This window comes from Ips typographus, linkage group LG1 (assembly GCF_016097725.1).
Source record: "Ips typographus isolate SLU linkage group LG1, UJ_Ityp_2.0, whole genome shotgun sequence".
Taxonomy (NCBI): domain Eukaryota; kingdom Metazoa; phylum Arthropoda; class Insecta; order Coleoptera; family Curculionidae; genus Ips; species Ips typographus.
The window spans coordinates 8600831-8613459 of NC_138422.1; the positions used below are offsets into that span (position 1 = coordinate 8600831).

The window sequence follows — 12629 nt, forward strand, 5'->3', positions numbered from 1 at the left end:
TAGCATTGTAACTTTGTTGTGTATACTGTCTTTTTAAACACTTATTTTTAGAAGTCATCAAATCCGTAAAAATGTTGCTTTTAAGTTTGGTTATGACGAAAATTTCTGGATAAAGTTATTAAATTTCGATGCAATTTTAGAAGCTTAATTATGTAAACTGGATTTTCCAAGCTTTGGCATTTAAAACACGTTTTTCCTACTTTTTCAAAGTACTGTAAACTTCTCCAGGAACCAATTTGATTGATTACCACTCAGGGATATTTGCTATATTTCAATAGTTTATACGGATTTAAAACGACTGTAAAATATAAAATAGCCCAATCACAATCACTTTTAAGCACGAGATTTGAAGCAGACCAATCAGAGCTAATCTTCACATTTGGCTTGCTTTGTGAGTCAATATACCGTTTACTTGCTATACAGAGTGTTCGAAGATAACCTTGCAATATTTTGGAAGGTATTCCCCAAGGGGTAGATCGCCGAGGTAATTTGAGGTATTATGAGGTACTTTCCCATTATTACGAAGCATTGTAAGGTATCACAAGGCATTACGAAGCATTTTGAGATATTTATAAGGCATTTGAGAGTATTTTGAGGCATTGTCTGTATATTTCAAAATGTAGTGTATTAATATAACAAAATTTACTGAAAAGTGAACAGAACAGCATAGGCAGACGTAATTATTATGGTAAAATCTTTGTTACATGATATTGAGTTGAAACAATATTCATTATAAATTATTATAATAGTTTACCAATTTTTCAGCATTTAAATTACATTTTAAAGTCACGTGACTGTTTTTGACAGGTGTCAGTTGGCTTTGACAGTGTTGCAAGCTCTAAAATGACATAATCAAAGTCACGTGATGTGTCTTTTGCAATTTCAGTTTTTACAACTGTCTAAAATATGTAGTCTAAATTTACCAATTTTTTTAATTTTAAACCACATTTTAAAGATTACGTGACTAATTTTGACAGATGTCAACTGGCCTTTACAGTTTTGCAAGAACATGCAGAATTGTAAAGGCTTTGTAAGGCTTTGTAAAAAAAATTTGTAAAAACATTAAGTTTTTACAACTTTCTAAATTTAATTTACCATTTTTCAAAGTTTTAACCGCGTTTTGAAGTTCATGTGACTGTTTTTGACAACGTCAACTGGCCTTTACAATGTTGCAAGCTCAAAAATTGAATTATCAAGTCACGTGACGTAGTCCTTACTATTTTGCTACTGTCTAAATTTAAATTACCAATTTTTCAACTGTTTTTTTTTAATGATGTGTCTTTATTTGACAGTTAGAAGATTCTACTGAAAAATATATGTAGTAACTTAAGAAGATGTCATTTTAAGAAGTCAAAATTTTTGCTTCAAGCTACAACCCCCAAAGGGCTTCTTCAAAGCAAATTTGAATATTTGTTGTTTTTCCTGTAATTAAAGCTTTTCGAGACCTGGAAGAAATGAAATATTTAAACCTCCTGTAGATGTGCCAAAAAGTAACCTTTTTTTGTTTTTAGGTGTTAGCAACGAACGAAACAGCAAGTTTTGAATCTCTCAAATCAGATAAAAAATACTAAAGATTCAAATTTTGATATAACAATAATTTTGTTTAAAATTTGCCACACTGTAATTTTTAGCAAAGGTTTCAGCTCATAAAACCCTTTCTTATTATACCTATTTTAATACTTTGTCCAGTTTCACAATATTGTAGTTTTTTTTTTAAATTATCACTGCTCTGAAATAACACTCCTTAACCATGACATATTCAGGACAACCGTCATAATTGCCAACCTTTTGTTCATGTTTTTGCCACTCTATCTTCTGTGGCCAAACAAAACCAAAAATTCCCAACGATTTCTGCCATACAGAGTCGAAGAAAAGAAGGTACCATGATCAAGGACGGTGAATAGCCGTTTTTCATTTCTTTTAACCGCGATATCAAACTGTTTTATTAATTGTCCATCCTTGGAATCGCAATTTGCCACTAAAAGCTTTTGAGGTGCGGTTGGGAATTTAATACATCCATCTTTTTCATATAACATTAAATTTTGATTAAACTCAGAGCTGGGGTAACGTTTAAAGAGATATAGATAAGCGGACTGACCTAAAGAGACAATTGATTGGGTAATCGTGTTTAATTTAATGTGCCTACAGGGTGGCTCATTTTTTTTTATCGGAAGACCAAATAAATAACTTGGTTGATCTTACTAAAGGAGTTACCTAAAACCTAACTTTTTTGGTAAAATTACTCACTTAAACGGTTTTGTTCGATAAGGAAGGTAAAAGTTTATATATTAAGCAATTTTTAATATTTTAATAACATTGACATTTTTTCTGAGAATACTGAATATCGGTTATAAATCAGTACAAAAAACTTTATTGTTCTACAATCAACAATAATTTATAATGATAATGATAGGGTTTTTATTTGTAACAGAGTTACATTATGGTTAAACGGTTTGTTTAGAGAGTTTGAAACTGCATAAAACAACAAAGTATTATTTGTGTATACACAAAATTTGGAAAGTTTCTCCTCGAATTCAACAACTGTATTCTGAATAATTTTGACCTCTTACAAATGTTTCGTACCTCTAATCGTTTTCAGGATACTCGACTTTTACTTTTGTATGGAAATTGCACAAAAATTCCGTAAATCTGCCATTTTTAGGGTTTCAGCGACTGTAAAAAGCTCGTTTTGAGCAGCTCTTTCACTTCGTGCTAACCGTAACCCATTTGAAATATACCTAGTGTTCAAAAAAACTTAAATTTGAAACTAACGCTCTGCCAGTTGTAACCACGTGTTCCTGGTTTTAAGTAAGTGTAAACCTAGTCTACTAAGTGCAAAAAGTCAGTCTAAACATTTTTGTTTTTTTGCAAAATTTTCGTACCTCTAACCGTTTCCAGGAATTGGTTCCTTGAATTTTATCAAAATTTTGGAAAATTTCATTTATCTGCAATTTTTGGGGTTTCAGACTGTAAAAAGCTCAAAATGTTTGCTTTGAGCAGCTTTTTCACCTCGTGCTAACCGCAACACATTTGAACATATACAGGGTGTTCAAAAAAGTCTTAAATTTGAAACTAACGCTTTGCCAGTTGTGACCTCGTTTACCCAGTTCTAAGTGGATACAAACCTAGGCTGCAGAAAATTATTCCGAATATTTCTGGCAATTTTTTTTTTTTGGAAATTCTATTTACAAAATTTTGAAAACTCTAAATCAACAATAAAACAATAAATCAAGAACTATAAGAATTATTTTACATTTTGTTCTTCTCTTAAAACTCTATTATAACAACTGTTTTGATTCATGCAAAAATGGCAAACCCAGGACTTACGCAAAAATTTACACAATTTTAAAACTCGTTCAAATGAAAAAGAAGAAACTTGAACTGCTAAAAATTAAAAAATTGATGGGTGCTACTACAAATTTTGTTTTAGTGACGTTCCTGGCGTTCTTCGAGATTTCTAGAAAAATTGGAATTTTGACAAACCCGCACTAACAAATAACGCCTTTATTTTTGCTTTTTCAGGAGTAAAAAGTATAAGTAGTATAAATTTACTGCTCAACTTTAACCTTTTTGCCATTATACAACTTTTCTAAGCAGTTTTGTGATACGTTTCTCCACTTTGACGTTCAATAACGCGGTTATTTCAAGAGTCACAGAATTAACCAAAGTTTTAACACCCTGATTGAAAATGACTTACTAACGTCAAACGTGACTGAATATAAAAAATTAAAAAGACGATCAAATGGAGTCATAAAAGAAAATCGCACTAATACTCAGAAATGGTGCTTATGTTAAATCTGCAATCATCCTACAAATTCAAAAATATGTTGAAAATAACAGAGAATTCCAGAAACACATGAAAAAAAGGTATTTTTAGACCTTTGGAGGACTTTGGAAAACAAAGCAGAACTGTGTCTCAGCAATATAAACAATCTTAATTAAAAATAAACAAAAAATAGGGTTAGGTTAGGATATCATTATATCAAGTTAGTATCATCGCAATTTTAAATCCTTATTTTCCAAGTTGTTAAGAAATTACGAAAAGCCACCAAGCTGTTCAAAACCCTTAAAAAATGCTGTTTTTACCCAAAAACTTGTACATAACTACTCGTAAAATTACCAAAAATACTTTTTATAAAATCGTGCAAAAAAATTACAATTTTTTATGATTTTTAGTGCAAAAAGTTCTACTTTTTGTGTTATTGTTATGTTATATTGCACAGTAGTTTATAATCAAAGAAGTCGATTTTATAAAAAATTTTGTATGCAACCCATGCAACTAACGTGTTTAATAAACTCGACCTTTGGTCTCGAATAACAACTTTCACTTGTGTGCAAAAAAGATGTACTTTTTGCACTTGTTGCATAAATAACTATTGTTGCTTTATTTTTTCAAGTAAAGCTACTTGTGAATTAATTATTACTTTGTTTATTACCCCTTTGTTTATATATTTTTAATATAATGCGGTTTATGGCTTCCAAACGAGTTTTGTTTAATCAGTGTACGAAAACAAATCAGCATTAAAAGGTTATTCCATATGTCCCAAGCATCAATAAAATACTATTATTAGAGCAGTAAACGCCTAATTTATACTTTTAACAGTTACATTTTCGAAAGCTGTACAAAAGTAGCCCTGCTATAAGTTTTGACCTAAAAACCCACTCTAGCCAACTAATAACGCTTTGGCACATTTAAACCCTAATGGGTTTTACAGCATGCGAATGGATTGTTGCCAAATGTGTTGGCCCTTTGTTGATGAAAGAACATTTTGAAGAAAATGTGTTGAAAACCCTGAATTTCCAATTGATAAAGTTAAAATGCAATTTCAGAAGTAGATTTTTGTCAGTTATCCAACTTTATAGTCATAGTCATACCAGTAATCTGGACTACTTTAATGTTTACTATGTGTGGTTTTGGACAAAATTTAAGTTATACGACTATGACTATGAAATTGGGTGTAAACCTGGCTTCAATCACAAAATCTTAGTTATAGCTCTATATAATCATTCTGTAAATATTTGTTTCATAGGTTAGAATCCCTTCTCTGAAGGTGTTAAGCAATATTAACTATAATTATACTACTACTATAATTACTATAAAAATTATTAAATTAGCAGCAAAATTACTGCTGCATACCGATTGAAATCCGGGCAACATCATAAAATTCTTTAAAGAGGCAGAGCTGTCGATGCTTTCGTCCCTCAGATTAATAATGCATGGAAACGGTGTTCTTGAATGAATCTCAGTCGCTGTCAAATATTTCCTAAAGTAAAAATAAACTCTCTTTAGCTTCTTCTTTTCCGCCGACGTACTCGAAGTAGCTATACTTTTCGGATAACGGAATTATGTTTGCACTTTATTGATTTCCTTGCCAATAAATGGTCGGATAGAGTCAAGTAAGGAGCATCACAGATTTGAAGCAGAATTTATATGGAAAACTTCTAAAACTACATTTTGGTGATGGAGTGAAGTTTTAAAAATCTTAATTTTATATGCGACTGTAACTTCTCGCTGTCAATAGAAAATTCTTGAACATGTTCAGTTCAAGCTCATAATAGGTCTATAAATAATCTGACACGTTAAGGGGGCAGACAAACTAACATTAATAGTCAGTAATTAAAAGAGGTTGTGTAATAAAATTTTTATTAAATAATCGGATGTAATATCAATATAAATAAAATATTATTGTAGTGGAATGGATATGATAACCTTTTTTTGGATGTTGGTTGGAGACTGAAACAACATATAGATAAGGGAAGTCCTGAAAACTTATTACTATTAGAAGCAGAAAATTTGCTGTTATTTATTGACGCTTATTCGAATATTCTCTTACCTTCGAGACAATCGTTTCTTGTTTATCATAATTCAGAATTCTATTAAATCCTACAGTAGGAGTTTATTTCAATTTATCGTCAAAGTGAAGTAAACAGCACTGCTAATCTTGTTTGGTTGTCTTTTTGTTTTATGAAGCCTTGAACTTCTCTTTCGTAAAACGAGATTTTATTGATATTATTTATGATATTTGTATTACCTCTAATAGGATTTCACTCTGATGATTGATGCATTTTTTTTTCATGTTGCTGCATTTAAATGAAATAACTAAACTAAGATAAAGTGTCACTATAACCTATTAATGTTAGCAGATATTTTGGTAGGTTATATCAGAATACATTTCATGTAGCATAAAACTGAATTTTTAAAAGTCAACAACTATTTTTACAGCAGTACTTTGCAGCAATAGAGCTTTAGACAAGAGCATAGAGCTTTAGCTTACAGAATGAACAGTGATTACAGACAGACAGACTTTGTAATCCTCCAAAAATACCAGGCTGACAGAATACTAATATTTGGATGGGATTCATTCATTCGGTTAAATGGTCTTGAAAATGAGGCAAATTTAATTGTAATGCCTGCTAGACTCATATTAGTCATATTCAGAGTGTTATGGCATTTTCGATTTAACTGCTTTGATCGAAATAAAAGCATAAAATGACGGTTTGACGGTCTTTATTTATTTTGATTGACACATTTCAATATGTCAGAAAGATGGGTATTTATAGCCGGTCATTTTAACGACTTTCAAACAATTTTACTTTATATGTGAAAGATAAGTAATTTAAAAAACACCTCCGAATATGCTCAGATTTTAAAGATTTCAAAAGCAATACAAAAATTTGGCTTGTCTGCTTGTCAGTTTAACACATCTTTTTCAACTTTCAAGAAGTGAATCAAGAAAATCTCAGAAACTGCATTTACTGTTATGACTGTCGTACTATCTACAAGACTTTTAAATTCATATCCGTAGTCAAAAAAATATTGATGTATGCTACCTGTTAATACAAATCCTCTTATCAAACATTGATATATTTAGTAAATATAGTTTATGTGCAGAAATCCCCTACTTCCCCGACAGTGCGATTTGTTTTCTTCGATTATTCCTATCAAAAATGTGTTGTGCATACGATACAAGCTTCCAGCGACATTGCAATTTCCATAAATTTTATTTTTGATAGGACTGGGTTGGATTTTGTTTCACCTTGTTTTGGAAGCCTGCATTAAGCACAGCTGTGCACGTTAAATTTACAACTTCGCTCAACAACTTGAGATGACATCATCTAATCCTAAAATGTTGGTGTAGACATAACATGATGAAATTCTCAACCATGTCGTAAACTACTGATTCTCAATTTTCAAATATTTGATATTGTGGTTGTCGCCCACGAAAAGTGTAATCAAAATGGTTAAAAGCGATGAATAAAAAGAATGTTAATATAACAAGGAGCCAAAAACAGTGAACCAAAGTAGTTAAGTCAGATTAATGGCGTAACTCTGGGTCAAAATCGTAAGGTTTTTTGGTTGTACTTTCATAAAAAGCTTATTAAATATGATTTTTGTTTGAATTTAACAAGGGTGATCAAATTGTGTTAGTGTTGGCTTAAGAAGTAAGAAGAAGAGATTGTTCACATTTTTTCACATATTTCACTCGATTTACAATAATAATGGTCAGATGTACTCTAATAAGCAGCTCTAAAGTCCAATCAAAATAATTTTTATTAAAAAATGTCTTGAGCACAAACAACTTGTAGCTTAGGAGTTCTTTCTTCTCTTTGTCCTTAGAAAACTAAAAAAATACAGTTGTTTTTATTGCTCGTTTCGAGTCGTTGACACTGTAAGTAATCTTTACAGCTCTATTGAGTCAAATTTGACAGTTCTGACATTAAAGAACACTTTTATAGTTTTCTTACATCACCTGACAGCTCTGGCATCTGTCGAAACCGAGTGATACATTAGTGACCTGAAACAATAAAATTGTAGAACTGTGGTAGAACTATTTTGGATTGGTAATTTTGAATCACAGCTGCCTAAAATGCCTCAAAATACATCCAAATATCTTTAAATTATTTAAACTGCCTCAGGATACCTTCAAATGTTTACACATTTGTGGCATTCTTAAATTTATAAGTCCCCTGGTATTGAGATAATGATAAATCTTGATAAAATACACCCTTGAAAAAGTAGCATGTCTGCTTTTACAATTTGTACATGACTTTTGGACTATTGTCAAAATATCGATAAGAATTAACGATTCAATATAAATGACTTCCTCAGATTACGTGAATGTTTTTCCAAATTTTCCAAGACCCAAAAGCTTAAAATTTATTTTTTTAAAGGTCCCGTGACAGTTGCATTGATTTTATAAGGTCAGGTGACTGTTTTTCCAAATTCTGACAAAATGTTGCCTGAAATTACGGGTTATATTTTGACGTTTTCTTCTAACTGTCATAGAAACCAAGTTAGCACATGTCAAATAAAAACACTTATCATTTAAAAGAAAGAGTTGAAAAATTGTAAGAACTACGTCACGTGACTTGATATTCAATTTTTGAGCTTGCAACATTGTAAAGGCCAGTTGACATTGTCAGAAACAGTCACGTAAACTTCAAAACGCAGTTTAAATTTTAAAAAATGGTAAATTAAATTTAGACAGTTGTAAAAACTTAAATTGCAAAATACACGTTACGTGACGTTGAAAATGCAATTTTGCACGTTCTTGCAACACCGTAAAGGCCAGTTGACACCTGTCAAAATTAATCACGTGACCTTTAAAATGTGGTTTAAAATAAAAAAATTTGGTAAATTAAATTTAGATTATTTTAGACAGTTGTAAAAGCTGAAATTGCAAGAGACACATCACGTGGTTTTGATTATGCTATTTTAGAGCTTGCAACACTGGCAAGGCCAACTGACACCTGTCAAAAACAGTCACGTGACTTTAAAATGTAATTTAAATGTTGATCATTTGGTAAATTAAATTTAGACAGTTGTAAAAGCTGAAATTGTAAAATACACGTTACGTGACGTTAATAATACAATTTTGAGCCTGCAACACTGTAAAGGCCAGTTGACACCTGTCAAAAACAGTCACGTGACTTAAAAATGTAGTTTAAATGTTGAAAAATTGGTAAACTATTATAATAATTTGTAATGAATATTGTTTCAACTTAATATCATGTAACAAAGACACTTAGTCTCACAAGTGTCCAATTTGGGGCTCAATTAAGTTGTAAATTCAAGATACAACAGTTTTGCATTTGATAGTTTCATATCACTGCTGAATGAGCTTTAATAGTCACCTGACTATAAGCCATGCTGTGAATTTTCATAACTGTCAAATTTACCGTCTTAAAGTGTCATTTAATGCCACAATGCCAAATCTAACTCCACGGAGTTACAAATAACAGTTTGCAGCGTGATTGTGTTGTGTTAATATGTAATTTTACAATTTTTCCACGTGGAAAAGGAGTTTTACAGTCTCTAGTTGATATTTTTTTGGTTTGTAAAGGTTTGGCGTGAGTTTAAAACGCCAAGATCACTCGTCTAAAGTTCCTTTGCCTGAATGGTTGCAAAGTCATGGTTTTCATTTTAATTTTGGAATCTACATGAAATTTTAAGCAATATTATTTATATCAACTATTTAGGTATGCTAACTAGATTAGATGTATTCATAGACAAGTAGTTAATAGTATATTACATAACTAGTGCTGTAAGAAGCATTTTAGGCACGATATGGAAAAAGTTAAAACTTGTGTAATTCCATGAGTGCGTAAAATGCCTTAAAGCACGTGTGACGTACTATACTTTACCTACGACCAAATGGAAAGTCCAGTTTTCGCAATTCATATAATTCAGAGTAACTTTTCATTAAAAAAGTATATTTTCAACGTATTGACATCATATTTGTACTAATCATAGGTATTATGCCACTAAAAAAAGAAATAATAACCTATTTAAAACATTCACAAATCATGTTACTTAAATAATTATTAGTGTTGTTCTTAAAATAATTATTTATGGTGACATTACAGTTAATAAGAAGAAAGGGAAAACTTTCAGTAATATTACTTGATGTGTTTACTGCAGATAATATTCTAGACGAAGTGGTAGTTACTTAAAACTGTATGAACAATGCATTACGCGATGATCTCCATCTAATATACTTTGATAAAGGAAGAAATGTAAGTAAAATCAATTTTCCCAGCATTAGAGCGATAGTTTGTGGCCAATTTTAAAACTGTGCGCTTTTTTTACAATTGTGGCCCATCTTAGAACTTGTGCGGTTTTTTTACAGCTGTGCGTTTTTTTTACAACTGTGCGTAAAGAGGTTCATTACGTAACGGAAAACTATGCGTAAATAGCTGAGGTCGTACTTAAATAAGTTTTTTTATGCTGCCATCTCTATTTCAACTGCGTGGTAGATGAGTGCGCACCCAAAAGTGGTTGACCAATATGGCGACGTCCGTCGCTAAATAAACAAAGGGGTTAATGGTTACCTCCTGATGGTTCTTTTTACTCAATGAAGATGACCATAAGGCTAAATATATAGCTTTACTAGATATTTCCGATTCTGAATTTACGAACGCGTGGCTATACCTAGTTGGCGTCTCCGACGGCATATCTACCTCCTGCTTTTAAAGTGCGATATAACCTTCCTACAAAACCGAATCGATCCGTCTGCTTTAAGCTGTATATACCGGTTGTCCACAGTTAGTCTTGCTTCAGTTGAGAATCGATGTGACGGCTTAAAATCGACTGAATCATTCCACATTTTTCGTGAATGCCTCCAATCAAACTTAAGACATATCCAAACATATAAAGTTAGTTTGCAGACACTAGTTTTAGGACAAACCGTATAGTTGCACAGGAGAGGAAAGGAAAGTCTCCAAGTCGGGCATTGAAAGTGTTGGAGAATTTGGAACAATGGTTTTAGAACCTTTTTAAACCTTCCAGGTTCATCAACTTATTTTAGATTTGACCCATCTCCCAATTTAACAGTGATCTGCAAGCAGTGACGTACCATATAGATTATACCCAAGTACAACAAAAAGGCGGGTGATAACAAAGATTGATAGCCGGGATTCCAATATTTGTTACACTCTATCATTTCCTTATCGTTGACGTTTAGCCGCTTTGAACAAGGTAAACATTACTACAGTTAAGGTCCAATCTATCATTGGATTGCAGGATATGTAGCTTGAGCGCTCTACAGCTGTAAAATTTAAGCAAGATTTATTTGCCTATGATATCCATGTGAATATTTTTGGTGTTTTAGTTTAATTTCGGTTTTTAAATGGTGCCGACGTTATTTGCCAATACAGTTCAGTGGTAAAAGTCTGAAACTTTCTAGCATTCATATTCATGAGCCGCCATTTGGAATTATAAATTATAAAACAGTTATAATGACGCTAATTTCGAGAATTATATACCTCGGCGAGGTAATTTGAATGATAATTGCATGGTGAAGACCATAAAAAGTATGATAAAAATTAATGAACCACGGTTTTTTCTAGTTTTTCCTCACATTGTCAAACGCCATTCAGTTTGGGTTCAGGTTTTTATTAAATCCCACACGCAAATAGAAAGATGTATAACTAGTAGCAGCATGCAACATTGACCATTCAAGTAAATATCCAGTTTTATCAAAAACCATAACATTTCATTAATATAAGTGGTTTAACAACAATGGAACAGGACAAAACAAATATTTAGAAACAAGAACTCAAGTGAATTACTGTCTACCAATAATTTCTTCTTATGCATTTCCTCATTGTTCTTATGAACACGTGAATCAATACAGGAAATACGTCTATTAATTAATGCTTAACAATATCCTAATCAGAAGTGTTCCTGTAACTCTTCAATGTTTTCAAGATTGGTTTAAAAATCGCACTTCTGTAAGAAATGGTTCATATATCACAAATCTACGAAATCGTAGAAGGGCCACAGACTTTATTTTTCTTAAATTTCGACTTCAAACTCGGAAATTAACTAAATGCCGACTTCGAACTCGGAAATTAGTTAAATTGCGACTTCAAACTCGGAATTTAGTTGCAATGTTGTCAAACTGACAAATTCTACTATTTTGGTTCGAAGAATGTTTTTGCAATGTTGACAAATTAACAAATTCTACTAATTAAGATCAAAGAGTGTTTGCAATGTTGCCAAACTGACTAATTTTACTAATTTGGTTTGAAGAGTATATGCAATGTTATCAAACTGACAAATTCTACAATTTTGGTTTGAGTGTTTCCAATCTGTCCAAACTGACAAGTTCAACTAATTTATTTGAAGTGTGTTTGCTTGCAATGTTGCCAAATTAACAAACTCTCCTAATTTAGATCGAAGACTGTTTGCAATGTTGCCTAACTGACAAAATTTGGTAATTTGGTTCAAAAGTGTCCTTGGAATGTTATCAAACTAACAAATTCTACAATTTTGGTTCGAAGAGTGTTTGTAATGTAACCAAACTGACAATTCCGACTAATTTCTGTTGTGTTTGCAATGTAGCCAAAGTTAACAAATTTTTGTCTTATTTGGTTTGAAGAGCTTTTCGAGTTCGAAGTCGGAATTTAATCGAAATTTAACTAAATTCCGAGTTTGAAGTCGGAATTTAAAAAAAAAATGTTTGTGGCCCTTCTACGCCTTCATACAAATCAAACAAAATTTCAAGCTTAGTAGAAAAATTGGCTTTGTAGTCAACAAACAAAAATTTAAAAATTATTTTGTGTTTTTTTACCTTTCCCAAATTTTTGATGGTTTGCTCGTGTTACTTTCACAAAACCCATTTTCC

General features: G+C 31.7%; 1 protein-coding gene across 4 annotated transcripts in view; it reads left to right on the forward strand.

Moving 5' to 3' along the window:
* Positions 1-12629, forward strand: part of wge (BAH domain and coiled-coil containing protein winged eye) — a 213517-nt gene that overhangs the window by 120974 nt on the left and 79914 nt on the right. The window lies entirely within an intron of this gene.